We start from the raw sequence: 7,102 nt of genomic DNA, 5'->3' as shown, positions 1-7,102 counted from the left end.
TATTTAAGACAATAATTAGGATTGATTGGACAACCTGGCTCGTTTACTTTTTGTGTGCAACCTCTTTTTCTTCTCTTCATACGAAAACCATATGCAACATTGTTGTCCTCTTCTTTAATTTTTTGGTGCATTATCATGTGACCACACGAAGATAATTGTAACAAAATTGTTTTTCTCTCACATCAAACCCATGATTTTGGGAAAGAAAAGTCAAAACTCTATTCTTTAGTGTGGGGCCGAGGGGGGAAGTAAACACCCAATGATCACGTTTTATTTTGAAAAGTTGTACATCCATAAATTGAACTATTATTCATTTATTTCCTGATTGCATGGTACGCGTGGGTTGATCATTCCCTTGAGTTTTGGTTATGTGCTCATCTTTTCGGGCTAGTGTGAATGTAGGATCAAAGTGCATGGAGATGACGATAAAACTTTGGAGTCTTGAGGGCCTGGACAACAACGTCATCGAGAGTTTCTTTGCAAATTTGGTGCTTGTACAAGAACCGTATGAGCTGCCACACACATTGGCTTTTTCACGTTCACGGTGCAGCCACGGTTTTATATATTCTAGTCAATTTTCTATTGCGGGCGTGTAGCTAGTCGTTAGGGGGGGTTGAACTTTAAAAGACCAAGTTGTGAAGTAGTTTGGGATTGAAATGTTGTGTTTAGTAGGTGCTTTTAAATTTCCAAGAAGTATATGACAGTACGAGTCTTTATTTTCTTTATTGGTGTTTGTTACCTTAGATGTGTTAATTGCATTATTGGAAGACATGCTAAATTGGTTGTGTTATTTATAGTGGAATATATGGAATTTTGCAGCTGCTACTAGAGGTAATATATATTCTGGCATGTGTGGTGTGTGGTCTATGGTTTATATTAGTTTCATTCAAGTGTTGGCATGAGCTTAAAAGTATGAATACATGTGCTTATATGATTGGGAGTTATGTTGTGTGAAATTGTAATTTAAAAGCAGATGTAAGGTATAGACACGTACATAAGTAATACGGATGTGTACCTTGATTGTTTGGGGGTGTGAAAACCTGTTTTGGGGTGCTAAACCAACAATTGACATGTTATTGGTATAGTGCCTAGCAGCAAAAGTACATTAGGCAATAAGAGTAATAAGGAAGTCCCTAAAGCGCATAGCACTTGGTTGTGAGGAGTGAACCGCCAGGCGATAGCAACCAAATTAATGGGTCTAGATTGATTGGCGTCTGGCAGCGAGGGGTGCCTGCCATATGGTCTGCACTAGAGTATCGCCTGGTGACGTTTAGGCAACACGGGGTGCCCGCCATGTCGTCTACACTAGAGTATCGCTTGGCGGCACTTAGGCAACGCCAAACGATAGTGTGGTATTTTTTGTTGCATTTTTTGTGTTTCGAGATGTCAGACCTGGGCCAAGGTATGCTTGACAATATCATGAGTGGGTAGGTTTATGATTGGTGATGGAACGCGTGATTAATATGAGCGGGGAGTTTCATATTAATGATACTCTCGTGTGAGGATACAAACGGGGAGGTTCATATGTTCCGTGCTCACACTTGAGAGTGTTGCGAGCGGGGAGGTTCGTAGCTAGATGGATCATGCGTGTTGGACTACGGGTAGTGAGGTTCGTAGAGTTGGACATCGAGTGAGGACGTTTATATAGTTGGACCACGAGTGGGTAGGTTCGTGTTAGCATTGGAAGCCCTTGACCCAGGTAGAGTGTGTACTGATCTTGTATACGTCAGGTTGATGATACTAAGAGTTTTACACGACTTTTGGCAATGACTTGAGGAGATGACTTGCTTAGGGCCCAATTACGAATTGTAGCTTGTAATGGGGAGTTAAACACGTAGCCATTCTAGGTTTTAGCCTGATGGTAATTGGAATTCTAATGTGAGTGCATGAGTTGTGGCTCGTACGAGTTGATTTCACTTGATTGCGCTTCATGGGGAGTGGCCGGTGAGGTTGGTAGTCTTGTGATGAATACGAATTGTGGTTCGTATTGGGGAGCTCTACTCAGTGTTACGGATTGTGGTCCGCAATAGGATAATGCTAGTGTGTGGTCTATGGGTGGTGGCCTGTAGAGGTGGAATCACGGATGGTGGCTCATGGAGTAAGTATCATCTCAATGACATTATCAGAGTGTGTAGAATTTGGATGAACATGGTGGGGGTCGTGAATACTAGTTTCCATATATGGTAACCCCAAAAAGGGGAGTCAGGTTAGTTTAATAAGTTGGAATGCAAGTTTATATTGTGATGCTTATTATGTTTTATTCTTTGAGCTCACTTTTTATGTGTGTGTTTGGCGATGATCGTGTAACTTGTTACACAGGAGCAGATCATATTGCAGGTGATGTTGTCGACGAGTAGCACTAAAGTGAGGGCTAGCTTTGGGGATATTGAATTGTAAACTATGTTCTATTAATTTTGTAATTTAATTCTGGTTGTTTTGGAACTCGGATATTATTGTGATTTACTTATGATCTTGAAAATTGGAATATTGAAACTCGGTGAATTTAATAAAGTATTTAAATTTTCTCACTCTTTGGAAAAAGGAGTTTATTAAATGTCAAATTATTAATTATTATTATATTTCTTTTAAGCTAGTAATATTCGGCCATGATGTTATATTTCCACCACTCCACATGGATGTTTGACTAATATGTCTACTAATTGTAGGGTCATTCACGTGGGTTAAAGATCTATATCTCCAACCTTCTTAAGCATGCTCAAGGGCATCAAGTTGATGCTTGCACCTAAGTCTAGTAGTGCTTTGGATGATAGTATTGCAGACAACCTCCAATTCCACTGTTTCTTGCTCCATTATTCTTCTCTTTTTGATAAATAATCCTTCATGAACTTGGCATAGGTAGGCATCTGTTCTAGAGCTTTGTGAAAGAAATGTTGATCTGTAACTTCTTAATCATCTCTAAGAATCTAGTGAATTGCCTTTCATGATATTTCTTTATTGGAGCATGAGGATATGGCAGATTCACTACAATATCTTTTTCCGTTTTCTTTGCTCTCAATTCTTTTTCTTCCTCATTTTTTCACTCTCAATCTTTTCTTTACTATTTTCTTTTTCTTTTCTTTCCAGGTTTTCTCCAATTCCCTTTCCTATAATAGTCCCTCTTCTAGTTGTAATGGATTGGCAATGTTCTTTTGGATTTATCTTTGTATTTGCTGAAAATTGACCATCCTATTGTTCTGCCATTTGCTTAGTCAGAGCTCCATTCTGTAGTTCTAGATTTTTTATCGATGCTTCAGTGTTCTTTTGATTTATGGTTGACACTTGGAAGAATTGAGCTAGCGCTTCCTCAATTTTAGTCAAATTCTCAGTGTGAGGATTGGCTTGCCTCTGATTTGATCATGCGTTTGTCCTCCAATTTTGATATGGACTTGAATTATTTTTCCAACCAATATTTTCATTGTAATTGTTGCTGAATAGTTTTGGCCTTCTTTGATTGTTTAGGTAATTCAGTTACTCCTCTAGTTCAACTTCTGCACAATGACTAATTTGGATGGTTTCTTGAGCAAAAATCACATTTTAGAAGTTGTTGTAAAGAGGGCATTGTGGCTGCTCCAATTTGCATTTTTGTCATTTGTTTTTTTAACTCCTCCATATGTTGGGATATGAGCTTATTTTGCACCAGTATAGTAGTTTGTGTGTTAAGCTCCAGGATCCCTCTTTTTGTTGTGGGACTTTTGTCATGGTATGCTTGATAGTCATTGGTAGTAATTGACTCTATGATCTCCATTGCTTCTTTAGCACTTTTCGTCATCATTGAGCCATCTGCTGCATCTAACAACATTTTTGCTTGTGGTCACAGTCCATTACAAAACATGTTCATTTGGGCCAATTCATCAAAACTATGATTTAGACATTTCCTTACCAAGGATTTGAATCTTTCACATGCCTTAGAAAGTGGTTCATCACTTGTTTGAGAGAATGTGGCTATAGCAGATTTGGTCCTTAAGTACTTCGAAAGAGGAAACAATATGGTCAAGAATTTTCTTTCTACATCTTCCCAACTGCTCAAGCTTTGATTTTGTTGTGATTGTAACCAAGTCTTGGCTTTTCCTATTAGGGAGAATGGAAAAAGTCTAAGATATGCAGCCTCCTCATTTTCTTCTATGATTCCCATAGTTCCACATAGCTAATAAAAAGTGTCTAAGTGGTTATAGGAATCCTCATCATCCAATCCTACAAATTAGTTAGATGAGATTAGTCACAATATTATTGGCTTCATTTCTATGACCTTTGTAGGCTTGACAATGTTAGAAAAATGTCTAGGTCCTTGCTACATTGCATAATCTCTTAGTACTCTCCTTTACTACACTCCTTCTTGCATGGTGCTCGAGGTAATTTAAAAACTGAGGCTGAATTAGTTGTATTTTCCTTCTGCTGTTGCTGTAATTTTGCAATGTGCTTATGCCTTTTGTTCTTTCTGTTATTCCTTCTTGTTTTCTTCTCAATCTCTAGATCAAAAAGCAAGACATGTCCTTCTTTCCTTGGCATACAAAACAAACGTAATAACAATAGAAAAGGATTAAACAATTTCAATTTACATATTTGTTGTTTCAATTATTAATTAACCTTTTAACAAGTCCCCGACAATGACGTCAAAAACTTGATTATGTTTTGTTAACAATCCTTTTTACAACAAGTGTACTATTATATTGAAGTAGTAGAAAGTCGTCTTCACAGGGACTTGCAAAGGTTTATCAATAATTGGATCACAACTTTTACACATTTAGCTTTTGATTTTACATAGGACGTATAAAATTTCAGTGGCAAGTTAGAGAACAAGGTTGATTGTGTTTATCTTTCCCTAATTTAGATTATAATCTCCCTTCATTTACTTAAAACTTCTTAAGATTATTGCTCTAGAAGCATTCTCTTAGGTACATCTAGATGCATCCCTGCTATCTAGAACCTAGGGAATTTAAACCCAAGGTGATCTTTCAACTCTTGGTAGAATAAAACCATGCATTACTGTTTGAGCCTTTCCCTGCCCAACATCCCCTCTGGATACTTGATTTAGCACTAGTACATGTATCGCAAGCTTGTTTGGACCATAATTCAAACTAGTTTTCCAACTTAGGTTAAACCAATTAGAATATCATAAAACTTATTAAAACAACTTGCAGCCAAATAATCTAGAGAGTAGAAGATAAACTAGAAAGGAAATTTAACATAGGGGAAATTCAATTACAACACAACCTTGCATCTTTAGAGTTCTAGCCACTCAAGGTGGAGATTGGTCTTCTTCCAATACAAGAAGCCATTCTTTACTTTCCTTATACAATATCTCTAATAAATTTCAAGAAGAAAGGAGTGGGAGAGAGGCTTATTCTCTATAGATCTGATGATTCCAACAAAGGGAGGGAGCATTATTTTATAGCTTGGTATGGCAGGTGCTTAGCTAAGTTTTTTAGGCTCAACCACACAATCCTCATGTCCTAAATCATCATGCTTTTGTTCTTAGCCCAAAGTCTAGCTTAGTGTTGAGTTATCTTTCTACTGTTGAGTTCTTTTGATCTTTCTTATCATTAGTCCAAGCTCAAGTGCATGGCTTAGCAACATTTCTCTAGCTTAGCAAAAGATCTTTTGATTGTGTTTGTAACAAAGGATCTAGTGAAGAAAAGAAGAAGATAAGAGAGAGTGAGGGCACGTAGTAGCAAAGAAGAAGAAAAATTTATATATCATCAAAGTCTTAATACAACCTTTGTATATCTTCCACAATAACTAAGGTAAGGGGAGGAGACATTTATCAATTTATCATTTTTACTTTTATTATCTTTTTATCTCTTCATAATTTTTTTTTATTTTTATATTTACTTTAAGTGAGGTATCCCTAACTCTATTATAATTTATATTAAGTTCCCATTGTTATTTATTTATATTCATCTCCAGTTGTGCACTGGTCCTATTTATTCAATTTATATTTACTCTCATTTATTTATTTATATTTATCTACAATCATGTATTGGTCATCTTTATTTATTATATTTATTTTTAGTTATACATTAATCCTATTTATTTATTTATACAATCATATAATTTAATAGCAAAATAAAACTTATGATAAATAAAGATTTGATTTTTGTAGTTAGAGGTATAACCTTGGGGATTTAAATGAGTGGTTAGGACTTAAGATAAGATGTTCTTGAGTTACTTTAAGCCATGATGAGACTTAATTATCCTAACTAGTTACTACAAAATTAATCAAAATCTTTATAAAGTAAAATAAAGATCCAAGTTTTATGGATTTGAAAAGAGTTTTCATTTTATTTTATTTTATTAAGATATGTTATATTTTTATGTGATACTTGTCTCACTTTCCTATTTTATGATTGTGTATGAAAAACAAAATCTTACAGTAGTAGTCTTTCCGGGAAATGCATGACAAACTAATGCGGTAAATAATTCGGTAACATTTCAAGGAACAAAAAATTCAACCATCACCTTTCTAAATGCTCTGGTTATCCTTGAAGGACATATTGGGGTCACTTTTTATTTACCCCCAATAGTCCAAGTGAATCTTATCCATAATCTTTTTCCTACACATGTTTAAAGGCTAATATACAAGAGGGAAACTATAAATAAATAATACTCCTTCCTCTTCTACTATAGAAAATATAATATGTACCAAATGATGTAAATTTAAGATGAATACAATACTGTAAACTATATAAATATATGTATATGTGAATATTTTAAGTAGTTATATGTTACTATAAAATTATGTGTTAAAATTTTATAAGTATAATATAGAAAATAATAGTTCAAAAAATGGTTGTCACATTAGATGGTATTAGAGCAATGTTTCATGTGAGATCTGTGAAATACGTTCATCATAAGATTTTTTTTAAACTACTAACTCATACAATTCCAGATAGCGAATAATAGGAGGAATAATGAATTGACTAAAGTACTACAAGCTATTAGAGACATGGCTACAACTCTATTAAGAAATCAAAGACATGAAGGGACCCTTGAATCACAAGGTTTAGCTGAATTTTGGAGAAATAAAGCCCCACAATTTTCTGGAGGATATGATCCAGAAAAAGCTAAATTATGGATTAAAGATGTGGAGAAAATATTTCGAGTT

General features: G+C 35.2%; 1 long non-coding RNA gene across 1 annotated transcript; it reads left to right on the top strand.

Annotated features, from left to right (window-relative positions):
* Positions 1–274: 274 nt before the first annotated feature.
* LOC146880966 (uncharacterized) lies at positions 275–2,541 on the top strand. The gene is made up of 2 exons (XR_014986396.1): positions 275–2,206; positions 2,320–2,541. It is a non-coding gene; the product is annotated as an uncharacterized LOC146880966 (long non-coding RNA).
* The last annotated feature ends 4,561 nt before the right edge of the window (positions 2,542–7,102 follow it).

Source organism: Vigna unguiculata, chromosome 11 (assembly GCF_037176805.1).
Source record: "Vigna unguiculata cultivar grain cowpea cultivar isolate G323 ecotype 2 chromosome 11, ASM3717680v1, whole genome shotgun sequence".
NCBI lineage: Eukaryota > Viridiplantae > Streptophyta > Magnoliopsida > Fabales > Fabaceae > Vigna > Vigna unguiculata.
Note: the sequence above shows the minus strand (reverse complement) of the source record. Positions and strands in the feature narration are given on the sequence as shown.